A 21,984-nucleotide genomic window follows, 5' to 3' on the forward strand; every position below is an offset into this window, starting at 1 on the left:
CATATTTATGAGTTAGTTATTGAATCGGACTCAGTGGGACTTGATGAAAGGAAGTTGTTCCAGGACTGCAGCCAAAATTTGCTAAATGAAACCCTTCATTGGAGTGAGGCATGCCACTGAGAGCTCTGTAATATGTTTGAGACATGCGATATTAACACTGTGGCATAGCAAAAGCACTTACTAAGAGGGAAGGAACAGCATGTGGCTATGTCATCTGCCACAGTGTGCTGCGTGAGAGAGAAAAACAACAACCTGCAGGAAGGACAAGTTTTGCCGAATGCAAACACGAAAACGATCCCAGGATCAAAATGCGTAAGGATATCTTGAGTACATTTCAGAGTTACTTCCAAGCAAATGCATACAATTATAATTATAATAAGCAACTATTAAAATAGATGAAACCATCCGGAATGTTAGGCCCACTGTTTCCAGAGGAGTGGGTGCCGCCTTCTTTTTCTTTTTCTTTTTCTTTTTCTTTTTCTTTTTCTTTTTCTTTTTCTTTTTCTTTTTCTTTTTCTTTTTCTTTTTCTTTTTCTTTTTCTTTTTCTTCTTCTTCTTCTTCTTCTTCTTCTTCTTCTTCTTCTTCTTCTTTTTCTTTTTCTTTTTCTTCTTCTTCTTCTTCTTCTTCTTCTTCTTCTTCTTCTTCTTCTTCTTCTGTGTGCCCCTTTGCTTCCCCCTGGAAAAACCTGCAATTTAGCACCGAATTGGAGCAAATGGCAATTGGGATTGCCGTTTGTCCTGATTTATTGCTAAAAAGTGTGTTTACCGGCGGAAAGAGGCGGGGCAAAGGCAAAACCACTGAGACCTGTGCCTAGACAAGCGGGGAAACAGCAAATAGGAAAGTAGCTGTGCTCTGAAGTTCCTACCCTGCCCACCTGTCAAATAAGGCCGGCCAGGGGTTTGGGAGAGTGATCTGGTTCAGTGGCCAGAAAACGTTCCCTACCCCTGCTGTAACCCTTGCAACTATCTCTAGATCAGTAAGGTAACAGATGGGAATGTTTTTGAACACTTAAAAGATGCTATGTAAATGTTTCTATGATTAGATTTTGAAGGTTACTCCATTCTATTTGGTCATTGATTTGGGGGCAATCTTTATGCTTGCTTTGATTGCATACTTGCTGATTCAGAGAGCATTGCATTTGGATCCAGGCCATCTTAATCCTCTGTTTTAAATGGATATTAGCCTCAGTCTGTGTATTTGGTCTATCCCAATTCCAGTCATTTAATTAATTAGCAAAGTTTGCATTGACTTTGACTGAAAGAACATTTCATCTTTAACAGCCGGGATTGTTAAATGCTAATAGATGAGTTAAAATACAATATTTTGCTATTTATTTATTTATTTAATTATTATTTACCCACTGAGATTTTAAAAGTAAAGGACCCAATCCTTTTAAAGTCAAACACTTGCCCCCCATTGATTTGAACAGAAAAATTACGCAGAATTAAATAACTAAAGTAGATGTGAGTGAACACATAAGCTTCAATCTACTGAAATAAATGTGAAAAGTATCAAGTACATTGTGGACCAAGAAATCCTTTCATTTAGTCCTCAGATTTTATTTTATTTTCAGTCAAATCCAGCTTGTTAGCTCTCAATGCAAAGTCAGCATAATTTATCAACATACAACACTGCTGAAGAATGGTAGAATTCCATTAAGCTGTAGATATTAGTTTTAGGACAAAATAATCCATCTTCAGGGTCTAAGGTAGGATGAAGATATCATTTTTTATTGGTTTGAAAAAAACATCACCTTAAAAAAAACCCACCCACAGAGCCTAATTTTTCAGAAAATACTGGCAGGAATGTGATTCACCAATTCAATCCTGAGACTGAGTGGTCAGTGATCAAATGCATCAGCAATAATTCATTTCCACCAAGAAATGGAAGATTAAATTTACATTAGTTTTACCAGGCATAGGCACACATCTATCTTTTGTTGTGCATTAGCTAAGTTTTTATCTATGTATGAGAAATGGAGAAAGTGAAAGGATAGGCTACGTGTTCAGCACTTTTGAAATCTATCGCGATGGAAGGTTGCAGATGATTGGCATATTTATGGTTGCGTAACTGCAATCTGCATATCATTTTAATGCATATAGGAGACACCAAACCAAAGGAGGAGGAGGAGGAGAAGAAGAAGAAGAAGAAGAAGAAGAAGAGATGCCAATGAAATTCGCAAGCCTAGGGTCTGGACTAAATGTTCTGATGTATCACAATGCCTGCTTCAAACATGAGGATCCTCAGAGTCTTCTGTGGCTCCAATTTTAAAGCCAACCATAAAAGAACCCACCTCTAATGTCTCCCTCCATTTGAGCCTCCAAAACTTCATTCCAACTCCGATCCCCCAATTCCAATCTCCCAATATTTTAAATGTCACAAACTGAAGTACTAGAGCTCCAATGATAGTAAACCACTATGAGGGGGAAAGAGAAGATTCTTCTCCCTTTGGTAGTACAGTGGTACCTTGGTTTTCAAACTTAATCCGTTCTGGAAGTCCGTTCCAAAACCAAAGCGTTCCAAAACCAAGGTGCGCTTTCCCATAGAAAGTAATGCAAAATGGATTAATCCGTTCCAGACTTTTAAAAACAACCTCTAAAACAGCAATTTAACATGAATTTTACTATCTAACGAGACCATTGATCCATCAAATGAAAGCAATAATCAATGTACTGTACTATAAAATAAGATAGTATTATAGATGATAATTTTTTTTTTAAAAAAATTCTTTATCTGCACTGATGATAGTCATTGTTTGGCTTTTACCCATTTCTGCAGTCACACAATCAATCAATCAATCAATCAGTAGCTGAACTGGGTTCCACACTTACAAAAACAAATTAACCCAAAAAGCCTCAAAAACAAAGCTTCCGGAGGCGGCGCGACCGGTAATGGCTGCCTTCTCCGAGTAAGGAGAAGGGAGCTCCGCTGTAAACGGGTCGTCCGCTACGGCGAAGCGGAGACCCATTCAGGAAAACCACAGGTGGCAGAAGCCTGTGGTCTCGGGACCCGGCGGGCGCCAGAAGCAGCCCCCAAAACGCTGAAGGGACCCCGTAAGGGGCTCCGGATCGCGGAGGGGGTAGCGGCGCTGTGGGTCGTTGCGCAAACAGCGAAGTGAAGCCGCGTTGCTGTGGCCGGTCAGCGCTGTCCTTTCTTCCTGCAACTTTTCTGAACTTTGGAAACTACAACCCGTGAGTAAATTTGGACATTGAAAACTTTCTGAAACTTTTGTCAACTTTCTGAAACTTTTTGAGAACTTTCTGAAACTTTTAAAACTTTTTTAAAAAAGTTGAAATCTGGCTGAAAACGGAGTGAGGACAAGCAGGAAGCCCATCTCCCGCTATACTGAACTTTAAGCAAAGAGCAGGAGGAGTGGAGACAAAAAGTTATGCGTTAACTAAATGCTGGCACCCTGTTAAAGCAGTTTTCTGAGTGAAAGACTTTGAGCTATTGACTTTTGCTGGTCATATTGGGGGTGCATTGATATCCTTCTTCTGTGGCACCAGTGGATTACAAAATAAATAAGAATCTCTGGTGCTGGAGCTGCCTGGATGAACACCAGTTTGCAACTTTGGATACATTGAATTCAGGTTTTGAAACATTCTGAGTTGGAACTGGATACTTTGAAACTGTTGCAGTCAAGGCACTGTAAGAAACACTGTCTTGCTTTAAGTTTTACTCTGCTAAAAATAATACATTGTGGAGGCGATGGACATGGATTTAAATTTATAAGTTTAACTTGGATTTGATCTTTTCCCTGAAGACGTATTGGATTTGATCTTTTCCCTGAAGACGTATTAAGCTCCCTCTAGAGGATTTTGGATTTACAGCAGTGACTTTGTTTTACTTTCCCTTTCCCGGCCTCTGTTTGACTATTGTATCTGGGACTCTGCTTTCTTATGGGAACAACTTGGATTGACCTTGGATTACAGATAACTTTGGAATGAGTGGCGCAAGGAGAAGAGGAAGGACCAAACAAACAACTCTAACTTTATCTGCAGCCTCACAGCGTAGATCTTCTGTGCCGGCCTTGCCTTCCACTTTGCCTCCAGACATAGAGGCGGCCTCCCTAATACAGGCAGGGGAGGGTGAGACAGAGGAGCTGCACCTGGGAGATATGGCTTCAGGGACAAGTAGCTCTGTCTTGGAGAAAATTTTGGAGAAACTGGAGGCTCTGGACAAGAAGGCTGATTTGCATACAGCTAAAATTGAACAGAACACAGAAAGCTTGAATAAGCTGACTGGACAAGTTGCACAGAATGCCCAGTCTATTGGAGAATTAAAGGAAGCTGTAGGTGAAAATCGTAAACTGGCTGAAGATACTAGTCAAAGACTGGAAGAACTTGAGAAAGAAGTAAGACCACTCAGCAAACAAGTTGGAGAACATCAGACTTACTTTTCGATGACAGAACTGCGAAACAGGGAGACCAACTTGAGGATACGGTCAATACCAGAGGTGGAAGAAGATAATTTTATTGAATTTCTAACTAAGGAATTTGCCAAGTTTTGGAAGTTAGAGGAAAAAGACTTTAAAATCGTATCTGCTTTCAGGCTTGGCAGAGTCAGAAGGACAGAGAAGCCCAGAGATTGTTTGATAACACTGAGATCAAAGGAGGAAAGGGACAAGATTTTGGGCCTGCACTACGAAAAGTCACTAGGCATTTTGGGCAAGAAAATTGAAATCTACAAGGACATTCCTAAGCAGTTGCTGGACCTTAGATCTAACTACACGGAATTGGCAAGACTGTTGAGAAGCAACGCAATTATCTTCAGGTGGGAGTTTCCACAAGGATTATCCTTTACCTACAGAGGGAGAAAGATCAAAATCAAAACAGTGGAAGATAGAGACAAGTTTTTGGGAGCACACGGAGAAGACCTCCACAAAGGACTTGGATTGCCAGCGTCAGAACTTCCAGGGGAGCCCGCCCCCTCGGATCCTCAAGGACCGGAGAACAAGGTACCACCCCAGAAAGAATAACCAGACCTATCCAGGATGTCTCTGCAGCTTTTGAGCTGGAACATAAATGGCTGTAACAGTCCTGAAAAAAGGTCTAAAATTTTTCATATTTTAAAAAAGGAACAATTGGACATTATATGCTTACAAGAAACACATGTGATTAGGCTCCATAGAAAGGTGTTAATAAATAAAAGGCTTGGTCAAGAATTTATATCATCGGATACAGTTAAAAAGAGAGGTGTAGTGATCTATGCAAAAGAGAGCCTTTCACCAAAATTTCTTTTTAAAGATGAAAGTGGAAGAATCCTCGCAATAGAAGTACAGTATCAAGGAGAAAAAATTTTGATATTAGGAATTTATGCTCCAAATGAAGGTAAATCGGATTTTTATAAGAAGTTGCACGAGACCATGCTGGATTATCTGGATTACAACAACGTCATCATGATGGGGGACATGAACGGGGTCGCATCAACAAATATGGATAAGTCACAGAACCAGAACATTACTAAAGAGGGAAGACTACCTAAGACCTTTTTTGAAATGACTGACAATATGGACTGGGTTGACATCTGGAGAGTTAGAAACCCCTTGGGAAGAGAAGGAACATTCTTTTCTGAAGCTCAACTGACTTGGACACGAATCGACCAAATATGGATAACTAGAAGTCTGGCACCTAAGGTGAGGAAGGTGAAAATCTGCCCTAAAACATGCTCCGACCATAACGCCTTGAGAATGGATATGACATTGATCCCAACCGGCTCCTTTAGATGGAAGATGAATGATGGCCTGTTTAGAGACCAAAGAATTGTAAAGAAGGCCCAAAAAACTTTAAAGGACTATTTTGAGATTAATTTGAACACTACGGTGGAAAAAAGAACTATCTGGGATGCAAGTAAAGCTGTGATGAGAGGGTTCTTGATTCAACAGAATTCTTTAAAGAAAAGACTGCAAAATGAAAAGAAAGATAAAATTCTGGAAAGTATCAAAGAGTTGGAGAAGAAGTTAAGATCTAACCCGAAGTCCCAACCGATTCTGAGAGAAATTAAACTTTATCAGGCACAATATTCCAAACTGATAAATCAGGAAATAGAATGGAAGATTAAAATAATGAAACAAAAAACTTTTGAATCGGCAAATAAATGTGGGAAACTGCTAGCCTGGCAGTTGAAAAGGAGACAAAGATTAAATACAGTAACAAACTTAGAGGTTGAAGGAAGGAACATTCAGAACCCGGGAGAGATTAGAAAGTGCTTCCAGAGGTATTTTAAAAAGTTATACACTCAAGGGCCACAAGATGAAATAGAGATTACACAATTTTTGGAGAGAAATGGATTAGCAAAGCTGTCAGAAGAAAATAGAATAATTTTGAATGGCAAAATAACACGACAAGAGATTGAACAGGCCATCCAGAGTCTGAAACAGGGCAAATCACCAGGGCCAGATGGACTGACCTCTAACTACTATAAGACATTGAAGGATTATTTGATACAACCTTTGTTGGAGGTCAGTAATGAAATAATGGAGGGGAAGAAGGCGCCTGAATCGTGGAAAGAAGCATTTATCACATTGATTCCAAAGTCAGAAACTGAAAAGACACAACTCAAGAACTACCGTCCCATCTCCCTTTTAAATGTGGATTACAAAATATTTGCAGATGTTTTGGCACGAAGATTTAAGAAAGTTTTAAGTGAGATAATCCATAAAGACCAGGCAGGCTTTCTCCCGGGCAGACATATGTTTACTAACACGAGGAACATTATAGATATATTGGAACTTTTACAAACAAACATAAACACTAAAGCAGTTTTAATTTTTATAGACGCGGAGAAAGCCTTCGACAACATATCTTGGAAATTTATGAAGGGGAATTTAAAAGAAATGGGAGTGGGACGGGGGTTTGAGAACGGGATTGAGGCAATATATTCAGAACAAAAGGCTAAACTGATAGTTAACAATGTGGTTACAGAAGAGTTTAAAATTGAAAAAGGTACACGACAAGGCTGCCCGATTTCCCCATTACTGTTTATTTCGGTTCTGGAAGTGCTCCTGAATATGATTAGGGGGGACCGGTTGGTGGAAGGGATTCAGGTCGGAGCGAAACAATATAAACTTAAAGCTTTTGCAGATGACCTAGTTCTGACATTACAGGAGCCGGAGTCTAGTTTGAAAAGAGTACTACAACTGATTCAAAACTTTGGTCGAGTGGCAGGATTTAAGTTAAACAAGCAAAAAACTAAAGTTTTGGGGAAAAACTTGACAGATACTGAGTTGGAACAGCTTCAGAAAGAGACAGAACTAAATGTGGTTAAAAAAGTTAAATACCTAGGGGTAAACATAACAGCAAAAAATCTGAGTTTATTTAAAGATAATTATGAAAAATGCTGGTCAGAGATTAAGAGAGACTTGGATAGTTGGTCAAGACTAAATCTTTCTTTGTTAGGCCGAATAGCTGCCATCAAGATGAATGTATTGCCAAAAATGTTATTTTTGTTTCAGACACTGCAGATTGTAGACAAGACAGAGTGCTTTCGGAAGTGGCAGAAAGATATTTCTAAATTTGTCTGGCAGGGCAAAAAGCCCAGAATCAAATTTAAAATATTAACAGATGCGAAAGAAAGAGGGGGCTTTGCCCTGCCAGATTTAAGGTTGTATTATGAAGCTGCAGCTTTCTGCTGGTTAAAAGATTGGTTACTTCTTGAAGATACGGATGTCTTGGATTTGGAAGGTTTTAATAATGCGTTTGGATGGCATGCATATCTATGGTATGATAAAGCTAAGATAAATAAGGCCTTCAAGAACCATATTGTCAGAAAATCAGTTTTTAATGTCTGGACAAAATATAAAGACTTACTGGAGAATAAAACTCCGAGGTGGCTGTCACCCCTGGAGGCCAAGGCTTGGAAAAGAGCCAATATGGAGGCCAACTGGCCAAAATATTGGGAGATAATAGAAAAGGATGGTGACAACTGGAAATTGCAGAGTTTAGAAAAGATGAGAGACAAAGTGCGAGACTGGTTACAATATGCTCAGATTAAAGAAGTGTTTAAAAATGACAAAAAGCTAGGATTCCAAGTGGAAAAGTCAAAGTTAGAAACTGAACTGTTAGAACCTAAGACTAAGGTACTTTCAAGAATGTATAACTTGCTGCTGAAATGGAACACACATGACGAAATGGTAAAATCAACAATGATAAAATGGGCGCAGGATATTGGGTATAATATTATGTTTGAAGATTGGGAAAGGTTGTGGACCTCTGGGCTGAACTTCACTGCATGTAATGCGTTGAAGGAAAATGTGATGAAAATGATGTATAGATGGTACATGACCCCTGTTAAACTGGCTAAAATATACCATTCGTCTGATAGCAAATGTTGGAAATGTAAGGAAAATGAAGGAACATTTTTTCACCTCTGGTGGACCTGCCCTAGAGTGAAGGCCTTTTGGGAGAAGATATATAATGAATTAAAAAAGGTGTTTAAATACACCTTTACTAAGAAACCAGAGGCCTTTCTCCTGGGTATTGTCGGCCAGAGTGTGTTAAAAAAGGACAGAACATTCTTTATGTACGCAACAACAGCAGCAAGAATATTAATTGCCAAGAATTGGAAAACTCAGGAGCTACCCACTGTGGAAGAATGGCAGATGCAACTGATGGACTATATGCAATTAGCCGAGATGACCGGCAGAATTCGAGACCAGGGAGAAGAAAGGATGGAAGAAGATTGGAGGGAATTTAAGATTTATTTACAAAAATATTGTAATTTGGCTGAGTGTTGAATTGGATGCCAGTGCAGATAATTGTCTACCATTAAATTAGATTTAAGGCTGAATTATATGTCAAACCAAATTAAGATTATTAATTAAGATGAGTTAAATGATAATTTGTTTGAAATTAATTTAATAATGATGTAAGTGTATGCGGGAGGTGTGGGGGAGTCCCATGTAACAATTGAGAGATGTTAAATGGACAATGACAAGTTGTGCTTATCTAATATATGCTTTATTTGAAAACTTCAATAAATATATTATAAAAAAAAAAAAAATAATCAATGTACTGTACTATAAAATAAGATAGTATTATAGATGATAATTTTTTTTTTAAAAAAATTCTTTATCTGCACTGATGATAGTCATTGTTTGGCTTTTACCCATTTCTGCAGTCACACAATCAATCAATCAATCAATCAGTAGCTGAACTGGGTTCCACACTTACAAAAACAAATTAACCCAAAAAGCCTCAAAAACAAAAATGCAAAATGAATAGAAAAAAACAAAAGTGCCAAACTTAATCTGTTCCAGAAGTCTGTTTGACTTCCAAAATGTTCAAAAACCAAGGCACAGCTTCTGATTGGTGCAGATGCCCCAGAAACAATAGCCGATAGCTGCATTGAATGTTCGACTTCCAAAAAATGTTTGAAAACTGGAACACTTACTTCCGTGTTTTCGGTGTTTGAGTACTAAGGCGTTTGAGAACCAAGGCACCACTATACATAGTATGCTGAGTTATAGTGTCTCAAGGCTGCTTGTGCCCCTGGGTAAAACTAACTTTGCCAGACCACTAGAGAGGAGAGCCCGTCCTGACTCAGAAGCCTGCTGATGCCAGAGTGCTGGCTGACCCACAATTAGATTTAAAGAATAGGGAAGGAGTTCAGGACCCTGGTGGGAAAAATGATTCAGACTGGCACAAAAATAAGCTACTTTATTTCCTGGTTTTGGAGAAATTGCTTGGCTTACTTTCAAGCCAATACAATGTTGGGCAGAAGGGTTTGCCCATCTCTGTTGGTATATAGCGTGCATAATAATGGTTTCCTTAAGTCTTGAAAGGACTTCATGTAACAAAAAACCCAACCCAAATCTGAACAACACTGCCTCCATCCGGGAGGCAGCATTCATATCTCTACTTGTTGAAAGCCTGTCAAACTTGATTGGCAGGTTGGAGAGTTCCAGTGCTTCCCCACTCACCAGCTCTCTTCTCCCTCGCACCCCACTCATCATGCCCACTCCCAAAGTAGAGGTGCTGGTCTGACTCTGTCTCTTGCACATGGTTTGCATCAAAAGTCATCTCAGTTCTCTCAGGGCTGCATGAGCATCTTGACATGCCTCTGACTCACCTTGTCCACTGGGAACACATAAGATTGTTCCAAAGCATCACTTTTCTTTGACGTAGAATCAAAACAGCTTTGTGCCAAGCTGAATCTGGGTGTATAGGACCGACACTTTGCATTGTTGCTGGATGCTGATCAAGGCATAGACTGAATCAAAATACCAAAGCACATCACAGGGGCTAAAACTGTATTGAAGGTTCTGTGAGTCTGGAAGAACAGAAAGCCTGCATTCAGTTCCCCCACCTCTGTTTCTCTCTATGATGCAGCTTAATTCATGCACTGGAGTACAAGCAGTAGCAGACCTTGGGCTCTCAAAATTCAAATTTCTCAAATTTCAGTGGTGTCCTGTGTGACGCTAACATTCAGCGCCTCTCACACGCCATTCTACAGCATTGTTGTGGTGCCCCTTGCAGAGCGGTGCCCAGTGCAGCCAAACCGAAAACTACCCCTGGAGGTGCAAGTAACTTGCATGGCACACAAAAGAAAGGTTGGAAGAGGTTGTGAGAGACATGCACAGTCCTTGACATTCCCTGCTGGCTTTGTGTTGCCAGCACATGGGCATAAATAATAATGGAAAGGAGCAGGGCTTTGTTGAACCTTGCAAAAATCTTCTGCACATGGGCACTGCGTTGTATATGGACTGTGTTGTGGCTGCATTGTTGCCCATTCCTAATCTTAAAACCAAACATTTCAGTTGGCTTATAAATGGCTTGCATTGCAAATGTCTTCACTTTTATAGAGAAGTACATGCAGACTAAGCTCCAAAATCAATATAGTAAATTTTTGGGAGCATACCAAACTTTATTATGGCTTTTGACACATCTTCAGGTGAGACAAAGTGCCCGTTTCTTTCCATGCTTTACAAACCCCCTTAATCACATCAAGGTACATACGATTTCTAATAAACTGAATTTATAGTCCCCTTACTTTGTTTAATGAACAGCTTGTGGGGTAGTTTTCAATGAGAATCTTGGATTTCACTCGTGTATTGGCCGTCTGGTTGTACAAGGAACTTGGGGTTTCTGCATACCAAGCGACTAGACTTGCAGTTAAGCTGTTGCAGCTGCAATTAACATGATGGCACTTTCTTGCAAAATTCATAATGATCTGTTTTCATTTTATGCACGACACATGCACACACATTAGAAGTTTAGTGCAGAGGACCAAAGGATGTGGATTCCTAAGAGACAGCTTGTGTGTACCAGGTGTGGGGGGCCTTTTCCAGCTCAATGGCTGCATCCCCGTCAGGTCAACATCCCAAGTGCTATATGCTAGTGGTGAGCAGAGCCACAGGGCAATGGATGTGAATTCTACCTTTGTACAGTAGGCTACTCTGCAACTCCCCCCCACCATCCTCCATCCTGGCAAGGAAGAATAATCAGCAGAGCTTAAGGACGCATTCCAGCCAGGCAAAAATGCTAAGCTAAGCTGGTGAGGAAAGTGATTTGACAGGGTTGCATTTGAGGAGATAGAGAAGACTGGAAAGACATCCCTGATGTATACAGCTATGGCAGTTCAATTTCATTGCCATATTGCAGCAGCACAAAGATATGAAAAAGACACTACGAGGCTCATGAAAAAATGCAAGACAGATGATTTTGAATTTCTTCAGTCGCACTGGTCAAGCAAATGGTGACAGTTGTTGGCCATGGGAGGCCCTTGCCCTGAATATGGGGTTGTATGACTTGTTCATGCATATTCTTGCTGGTGCAATCGGCTTTCCCCCCTTTTTAAAAAAGCTTGAGAACAAAAAATAACGGTACCTGTTCAAGGTCTTAGTCCCTGGTGCTTTGCCAACTTAATGTGCTTTTGCAAGTTGCCAGTACCAGAAGTACCAGAAGACTTGGAGGTCTGTTCTTAACCTGAAACTGTTCTTAACCTGAAGCACCACTTTAGCTAATGGGGCCTCCTGCTGCCGCCGCGCCGCCAGAGCACGATTTCTGTTCTCATCCTGAAGCAAAGTTCTTAACCCGAGGTACTATTTCTGGGTTAGTGGAGTCTGTAACCTGAAGCGTATGTAACCTGAGGTACCACTGTAGAAGTGTGTCCATGAGCTTAGAGCAGTACACGCAAACTGAAAGGTGCTGTCAGGGGACTTCACTGGCACCTACATTCATTTTCCAGTCTAGGTGGTTGCAAAGAAGGTGGTGCGTTGAGAAGCACACCCCCCCTCTCCCATTACATTCTAGTTTCCTGGCCAGAAGAAGAAAGAAAAATATTCCCTCACCTAATCGGCAACAAAAATCCAAATGACTGGCAGCTCATTTTTATTACCCTTGTATCTTTTCCATCTATTCATTTTGTGTCTATTGTGCTCTCTGTGGGCGAGCGCTGCTGGGTATAAATGGAACTGAATAAGGGTTTAAAAGAGTCAAAAGGCCATCCAGCCTAGCCTCCAACCTAAAAAGAAAGGAACATCTGGCTAGACTAACCCATGAGACAAGCAAGAGCAAGCTTTCTACATATTGTACCCAATGCTTCATGCAAGAAAGCAGGGAATGAATGACAACGTATTTCACTCTTTTAGTTGGATTTCCCCCCCCCCCTTCAAATTTCTATCCCACCCATAATACAGGAAATCTTGCAAGCACTGAGTTGTTCCTGGAATTCTGGACCATGTGCTGTCTTTAAAGTATGAATAAACATTCTTTTAAAATCATGCTGGGAAATACTTGCATTTGGGGAGAAGCACATGGGAGCAGCCAGTCTCTTAGAAGAAGGAAAAGAGGCAGTCACAACTCCTGCTTTCTGTTTCCTCCAGGCCACCCACCTCCTTCAGTGGAGACTGGTCATTTAGTGCAAATGGAGCACTTCTCCACCAGCCTCAGCCTGTCCTCAAGCCAGCCCTCACCTCCCTGCCTTCTTACTTACAGCCAGTTCAGGGGGTAGTTCTGCCTGCCAAATTCTTCCTCCCTAGTCTCAGGCTGCATACACACCATACATTTATTCACATGACTTCCCCAAAGAATCAAAGAGTGCATGCACTGGTTATCGCCCGCTTGGACTACTGCAATGCGCTCTATGTGTGGCTACCTTTGAAGGTGAATTGGAAACTACAACTAATCCAGAATGCAGCAGCTAGACTGGTGACAGGGAGCGGCTGCTGGGACCATATAACACTGGCCCTAAAGGATCATCACTGGCTCTCAGTACGTTTCTGAGCCCAATTCAAAGTGTTGATGCTGAGCTTTAAAGCCCAGTATACCTGAAGGAGCATCTCCACCCCCATCGCCCAGCTGGAACACTGAGGTCCTCCTCCAAGGGTCTTCTGCTGGTTCCCTCACTGCAAGAAATGAAGTTACAGGGAAGCAAGCAGAGGGCCTTTTTGGTGGTGGCACCCTCCCTGTGGAATGCCCTCCCTTCAGATGTCAATGAAATAAACAACTATCTGACTTTTAAAAGACATCTGAAGGCAGCTCTGTTTTGGGAAGTTTTAAAGAATTGATGTTTTTATTATGTTTTCAGATATGTTGTAAGCCACCTAGAGTGGGCGGGGTAGAAATAACAACAACAACAACAACAACAACAACAACAACAAGCATTAGCAGCATTGGTAGGGTATTTGTTTTGCTCAGCATTTTCCATTGTTAACATTTCCTTCCTCTGAAACTGCCATATAGTGTTGATTTAACCACATTCTTCCAAATGCACTGGAAGATTCTTTTTTGCTTAGCTGAACAAGACTTTGATGCTTGAAATCCAAATTGGCTCCTAGTCATGTGTCATCAAATGATGCCTGTTCAGTAGAAGGAAAGTTTTCACTAGAGGGTTGGCACATAGTATGCTTGGCAAGATAATAGAGAGAACAAACAGAATATCTAGGCAGAAGAAGGCTTGAACTGTGCACCACGATCTGAAGGAGGTGATCATTTTGACGGAAGTAGCACCTGCTTACACTTTCTCCTAGGAGCTGTTCCCATAATAACATTCTGAATGTATAGCAGAATCTTTCTTTACAGATCCAAAGGGTTTGCAAGCTGACCTGACTTCCAAGTTTGTTTCAGATTCATGATTTCCAGCCATATCAGCAACAGTATCCGCTCACAACCTACTTCTGACATAACACAGCGAGATTGTGAAGACCTCTGAAAGGACCTCTCCAAACTGACTGAATGGGCAATGGGAAAATGGTGAATGCAATTCAGTGTAAACAAGGGCATGTTGGGGGCAGGATCTTAATTTCACATAGACTCTCATAAGTGTCTGACCAGGAACAGAATATTGGAGTCATAGTAGTCATAGATAGCTCAAAGAGGCTGTCAATCCAGTGTGATGCAGCTACGAAGAATGCCATGCTAAGGATCATTAGGAAATGAATTGAAAATAAGAACTGCTGGTATCACAATGCCACTAGACAAATCTAAAGTGCGATCACATCTGGAATACTGTGTGAAGTTCTGGTTGCCTCACTTTGAAATGTATTTATTACAGAGGTGGAAAAGGTTCAGAAAAGGGCAACCAAAAAGGCCAAGGGGCTGGATGAGGAAAAGCTGCAGCTATTGGGACTTTTTCAGTCAGAGTCAAGGCAATTAAGAGGTGACATGACAGAAGTTTATAAAACTATGCGTGGCATAACACTAGAACTCCAATGAGGCCAAATGTTGGAAAATTGAGACAGCTTTAAAAAAAAAAAAGGTTTTTCTTCCTATAGTGCATAGTTGAATTATGGAACTGGCTCCCATAGGAGGCAGTGATGGCCGCCAATTTGGATGACTTTAAAAGAGGCTTAGGATAATTCATGGAGGACAAGGCTACCAATGGCTACTACTCACAGTCGCAATCTTCCACGAAATCATAGAATTGTAGAGTCGGAAGGGACCCTGAGGGCTATCTAGTCCAATCCCCTGCAATGTAGGAATCTAGTTCATTTGGGAGTGAGGTATACGACTCACACCAGTTTTCACTGCCAGTTTTACCGTTTATAGCAATGCTTCACAACAGAATGGAGTGCCTTTTGCACTGGTGTTCCTGTTGGGTCTGACGTTATCCTTTTTAAAGAGCAGCTCAGGCTACTTATTCCCACAAACACACGTTGCGTAATTCTAAATCTCTGCTGAAAACTCGGAGTCGTCTTTCCAGAAGCGCTAGGTATCTTAGATCTCAGATGCACCCTCCTTGAACAGTGTTGCCCAGTTCCCATGTTCTGATCAGCCTCGTCCATCAGCCTGTGGTGAAGGGGAAAACGGAAGTTCTCCTGCACCAACAGATGCTCCAATTCCAGCTTTCGTTATTCCCCCAGGCTAACAAATATGATGGTGTAATGGTTCTAGGGATTGCTTGTGCGTAAGTTGCCTTTACTCATGGCTAGCTTGCATGGTTGAACCCTTTCTGACAGAGCAGCCCCCCTATCTCGTGGCTGCTTCAGTCGCTGGCAGAATCCGTCAGTGGGCATTTCTTAAACCGCTTCCAACATAAAAGCTGCTTGACGCCCAGTCTCCTCCCCCGTTGCCTGCGCGAAAGCTTTTTGCGCACTGTGGGTGTGGGCAACGGAGCACTTGTCCCCTCCCCGCTTGTCTCCTGCGAAGAGTCCTGGAGCCACCTCTCCGCTTCCTCTATCTCCTCCCCTTCTCCACTGGTGTTATGCTGATTTCCTTCCCCAGCGTATGGGCTATCCCTCCTCCTACTGGGACCCTCTCCACCATCATCCGGGAGCCCTCTCACCTCCTCCTACTCCGATGGCAGTTCCCTGACAGATGGCACCATGTGGGCTGCTGAACAGGCAGTAATCATTGCTAAATGCCATATTGAAAGGAGACATGGTGGCGGAATGCAGTGAGTGATGTAGCAAAGAAAGGTTCACTGGGGGGAAAAAATGAAGAAAGGAGCTTGGGAGGCAGGCCAGGGGGTGCCTCTGAATGATGCTTGCTGGCAATCACAGGTGGGCAGAGTGGCCAAATCCCACAGGCATCTGGTTGGCCCTTCTGAGAACAGGATGCTAGATTAACATGGGCCACTGGCCTGATCCAGAAGCCTCATCTTATGCTCTTACGTTTCACCGCAGGCGTGCATATACACTGAAGCATTTAAACTTGTTCTTGAAGGAGGTGAGGAAGAGCAGTGGGCAACAATAGCTACTTCTGTAAGACAAGAACTAGGAGTATATTAGTGGGGATGAAGTGGGTGCGAGTGGGGTGCGGAAGCATACCTCATGGCATTTAAATCGTTTCTTCAAATGTCAAGTGACCTTTCAGAGAAAGATCTTGAGGACATGTTTGGAGCCGAGAGAAAAAGTGAATGTGATCCAGGACTCCAAATTCTCAACAAAGGATGCCACTTGATGGAGTCTAGCTGGCATATTCATCTAGCTCTCGTTCCACTTTCTTTTCAAAGACTCCAGTGCAATCTTTTTCAGGACTGAGAATCTTAAAGAACCACTATTGGGACATGAAGCAGATTAAAAAGTGTAAATGGCTCTCTTGTAAAGAACTGTAGTAACTGCAGTTGAGGAATAAAGTATAAGGGTACTGCTACAGCTTCTCCTTCTTGTAAGATGAATGACATCATTTTGTAAAGTCATGACAAGCGTCTAAGGATCAAGCTTTTAAAAGCATGGTGTTGGCTAAACAAACACTATTCCTCAATCTTTCAGTAGCATTTTCTGGCGTGATATAATCATGCAGCAGACTGTGGTGTTCTCAGGCAGCAGAGTGCCTCCAATACTTCAACCTGCAGGTAAAGGATCACATTTTAAAATGTTTCTTTGCACTAATAAAGCTACCTGCGAGATGAAAACTAAAATAGGGGGCAAAGGGCTGAGCTAGGACTTCCCCCCTTGGTATGTTAGTTGTTTTTTTTACTTGCAGGACTCCTTTTAAACATATGACAGCATTCAGACTGCAGGCGAGATACTATTTTTGCTTTAACATCTCAGGTTTCTACTCCCACCAAGTCTACTGGATGTGTAGACCAACCCAGTAGCTCAGAAATGTTTTTAGAGCTGTTGTCCTTTTTGGAATGGAGGCTGTTCATGCTGTTCAAACTCAAATACTTCTGCTATTCTCTTTCTGACCTCCACACCTCTTTACTCCTTCCTGTAAGCCTTCCTGCTTGGTTTCCTGCTCAGCTGACATTTCCACATTTGGGTAAGGTGGTCCAAGAAGCCACAGCTGCACGTTGAGTGGCTGACTTCATTCAGACATCCTTCTTGTTTATGAAGTTATGGATGAGCACCAGGGTCACATATTCTCCTCTTCTTTCCACCACATACCAGCTTTAACATGGAGACCCTGGTTTGCAATAATCCAGGCTTTCCAGACTTAACAAACCAGGATAATCAGCTTAGAACCATGGTTCATGAAGCTGTGAATGTCATAGAATCATAGAATTGTAGAGTTGGAAGTCCAAAGCTTTCAGCACCCATGCAACATGCATGCTAGTGAAGGCAGCCCTCAAGGACAGTGCTTTAAATTGGGCTTTTGGAAATGGACTTTGAGAAGAAGGAAGAAGGCAATCTAACCCCTCTGGGAATCCCTCCATGTGCAGTCATTCCACTCTCATGCATGGAGGGATCATGCCCTGTGTCAACTGTCCCTTCCTCCATTTGCCATAAATCAACATTGTCAATAACCTGTAAAGAATTTTGATTTCCCATCTCACTCCTGGTTTAAATTTCCCTTCAGGGGGGTATGTAGCTAGCTTGAAGTAAGGCAGAATTTTGTACAGCAGGTTACCCCCCATCCATGGCAGTAAAAACACTGAGACACATTCACTACGCTTTATACAGGTTTGTTTATATTACATTGTGGGGAAGGGGTAATAAAACCTTCATCAATAAAAAAATCTTTATACGATCTCACCATAATGTGAACAGAGCTTGCACCTGCAGGCTGGATTGTACATGTCTGATTTGTTTTCTGGCCTGGATCTCATTTTTTGCCATGGTAAGTTTAACATTAATGAAAGAAATAGGGGGGAAATGCTCTTATGTACCACAAAGAAATGCAAAAGGAATGCTAATGAGCTGCAGGTACACACTTGCAACTTCATTTCTAACCGGCTTGATCTGTAATCTCTTGATAACTTTATAGACACCAGTGGGCCTCAAGTCATTTACAGCACAGGGTATTTCCCCCTTACAATATTCTGAATTTCCTTTGACCAGAATCTGACCAACAATGTAGGAAAACAAAAGCTGAAGTTAATTGAGGCCATGATTCCTTTGAAAATCAGACCTGCAGCATATAACCCACAGAAATACCTAATCTAGTACTAATAGGTTTTGATGTCACCTGAGATGAGGTGTTCAGAAATCCTCTTCCACAGCTAGGGCTAAACATTTGAAGTGTAAGTGGAACTCTCTCTGACAGCACCTGCTTTCCCCAGAGCCCCTGTATTCAGCCCAGGTCTCACAATTGCCTATGCATGACCAACCAAATGTAAGTAGGTACCTTTCTGCTGGTGTTTGTGCTCAGCACCATGGTCAATGCATGGTGGGGGCCAGTAGGGTGCTGCTGGAGGTCTATTCAGGAGGCATGGCCCCGTTGCCCTTCCATGAATTCAGCCTTCTGTGTATCAGGACTCATCAGACCAAGTATATCAAGAAAATGGAGGTTGGCAGTTCTTCCTGCCATAATATGTGTCCCAAGGCTACACCATTACCTGGCTTGTAGTTCTGTATCGTTCAAAACTGGGATGATTGGGGGATGAGGTTTTTTTTGTTTTGCTAAACTAGGACACTTGGATGGAATGGTTTATAGTGTTCAGGAATCTTCCAGCATTTATTTTGAAGGGTTGGTTTTTTGGGGGGAGGGGGGGCACATTCATATTGTTTTACACTTCCAGACTGCGAGCCATTTCTGCATCCTAAACTCTAAGCTGCTCTTCATTAAGAGCAGTCCACCCCTTTTGTGTACGATCAGTAAAGCCCAGTTGCGTCCACGCGTCTGTCATCACTCCTCTCCGATTGCAACCTCAAATGCTCTTAAAATAGAGCAGATGTGAATGCCAACATACTAATAAATAGTGGAGACAGGGAAGAATGCAAAAGGACAATGTTTAGGACTTTGGAGGAATTCTGGATTTTCAAAAATGTTTGTAATCAATTATTATTTTTTCTGATGTGAAAAAAAATATTCCCAGTAAACAGAAAAGCAGGGGACACAATTGGAAGGACTTGTCTTCTTTTAGTTCAATATGTTTAAAGCAGTACCACTTTAAACATGTCTTCCCCAAAAGAATCCTGGGAAATTTAGTTTGTTAAGGGTGCTGAGAGTTGTTCGGCAATCCCTATTGCCCTCCCTGTGCTATAATTCTCAGAGTGGCATAGCAGTCATTCTCTCTTCTCAGGAAACTCTGGAAGTTGCAGCTATCTGAGAGGAATAGGAATAGGGGTCCACAGTCCCCAAGATACTTGCAGCCCCACGGAAGCTATGACTGGGACGTAATTTTCACAGATGCCAGTGGGATGTATGCCCAAGAAACTGCTTGTGAGAGAGACAGAGTGAATGGGGGATTTGCATCAATGCAGCCAAGATGGAAAATTTACTGTTGATGCCATTTTGACTCTACATTATGATAATAGGTAGTCTTTCCTTATACCTCTGATCAGGGGGCAACTTGAATAAAATATTGTGGGGGCCTAGGTCAGTCCCTCTCCATGTAATCGATCACATGATGTGGCACACACACACCATTTGAATGTCAATGCCTATTTGCTTTGAGGGGCCTCCCACCCTCAAATCTTTTATTGGGGTGAGGATCTGAAGTGACCTCAGTGCCCTGGAGTTTATGCACTTCCATGGTGACGTTCAGACATCACTGTGATAAACCATAGCCTTTTGTGAATACACAGCCCATTGTGGAATTGTTCTCCCTGGCCTACACCCCTAGAGCAATCAACAAACCAAAAGTCTTGGTTTACCATGATATCTGAACCAGTGCTCATAATTTGTTTGTATGTCACAGTAAGCCAAGGCTTATGGTTTGTTGCATGTGCTAGTGGGTACAATTTGTCATGGTGCACTAGCACGCTGCTTGTTCATAGTAAGCCATACTTTATGGCTTGCTATGTCATCCAAATGTGGCAATCATTCTCAAAAAGCTTTTGTATTGGCAGTACACATATTAATTTAAATGCAACAAAGTACAGTTGTACCTTGGTTGACGAACACCTTGTAACTTGTACGTTTCGGCTCCTGAACGATCAAACCCGGAAGTGAGTGTTCCGGTTTTCAATGATTTTTGGAAGCCAAAGGTCTGGCGCGGCTTCTGCGGCTTCCGATTGGCTGCAGGACACTCCTGCAGCCAATCGGAAGCTGTGACTTGGTTTTTGAACAGTTCCAGAAGTCGAACGGACTCTTGGGATGCATTCTGTTCGAGAACCAAGATTCGACTGTACTGCTTTTTCATTAACTTCAAGCCAGATGATCAATAATTCATTTATTGTCCAGTTTGTCGTTTTTAAAACAATAATGTAGATGACGTTTTGAACATACTCTACAGCTACATCTCTTTCTGATATGGCTCAGCTGGTTGCTACCCATGTTTTGACATTTTTTGTTTTATATAAATATCAGTGCGTTAATACTGAGAAGGAAAGAGAGAGTGAAAGAGACCTACACAGTTGACTTGGAAAAGCAAAGCAAACACATGTCTGTGAATATCCTACTGAAATCACTTGTGACTGTCTTTATTTTAGGCCCCAGGCAAGTTGAAATTGAGACAATAAATGAGAACGCCTCATTCTGAAAGAATGAGAGAGCTGGCAGCTCTGCTGAAAACTTTCTGCCTCTCTCGCTCTGTGTGTTTGTGTGTGTGTGTGGAATTGGAGGAAAGGCAAGAATGCCAAGAGCCCATGCTTCCTTCCAGAAAGAACAGATGACATTATGCATACATCAGATAGGCGCGTGTTTGCTTTTGTCATGTGTTTGCCTTTGTTTTTGTTTTTGTAAAAAAAAAGAACTCAGCTTTGTTGCTTTAAACATCAGTTGTCTTTGGGATCAGACAGAAGAACTCTCTGAGTTCATACTAGGGAGAAAAACGTAACCCTTTTATAATGTTGCTTTTTGGTGCAATGTACCGATACCTTAAGGAAAACAATTGCACTGAATCTATAAGGCACAGCAAGCTTAGATGTTCATTTTTTAAAACACAGACACAAAAATGTTTTCAATAAGTTAGAAGTGCCAAGTTTTAATTTCCATATATATATATATATATATATATATATATATATAGTGTCTCAAGGCAGCTTGTCTGACTAACGTATATTTCTTCTTGTCTAATCTGATCTAACAGTTAATATAGCCAAAGTCCCAGCAAAGTCCCAGCTGACATCTTCTAGGCTAATAGAAAATGACACAGTATTTAGTTTCTTACTTTTGCCACCCTGTGATATTTGTAAAGGGAGCACCGACCACCACACTAGTTTTTCCCCCCCTTTCAAGAAGCAATTATAATGAACAATATTTAAAGCTGTGAACAGATGGAAGCATTCAGAGACTAGCACCAGTTTTGCCATCTATATGATCTCTCTGTTATTGCCGTTTGATGTTCTGCTAGTACCATTAGTGGAATTTGTTTGGTATGAACTGGAAATCTAAATAGCTGTACAAACACAATGACAGATGGCAAAGTCCCAGATGGAACGTATGGCCAGAAAACTGGCTGCTATTTGTTTTCACTCCAGGGTAGACAGCAGACATACTGTGTCTGAGAACAGCTGTGACAAATATTTAGTTCCAGAACTTTCTAAGACAGAGGGGATATTTCCAACAAGTGGGGGATTGGATGGCTGGAAGCCTGGGAAGTCAGGAGTTTACCTGGATAGTGTTGATGTCGCAGAGTGAGAGAAAGAGAAGACCTGACTCTTCTAAAGACTTTAAGAAGATGAAATCCCAAGGAAGTGAGAACCGGCAAAGAAATATTTAAACTTGGTGCAAACTGTCACACATTTTATGAAGGATGTGATGCTGATGTCATTC

The sequence above is a fragment of the Podarcis tiliguerta genome (assembly GCF_965153285.1).
Source record: "Podarcis tiliguerta genome assembly, chromosome: 1".
NCBI classification, from domain to species: Eukaryota; Metazoa; Chordata; class Lepidosauria; order Squamata; family Lacertidae; genus Podarcis; species Podarcis tiliguerta.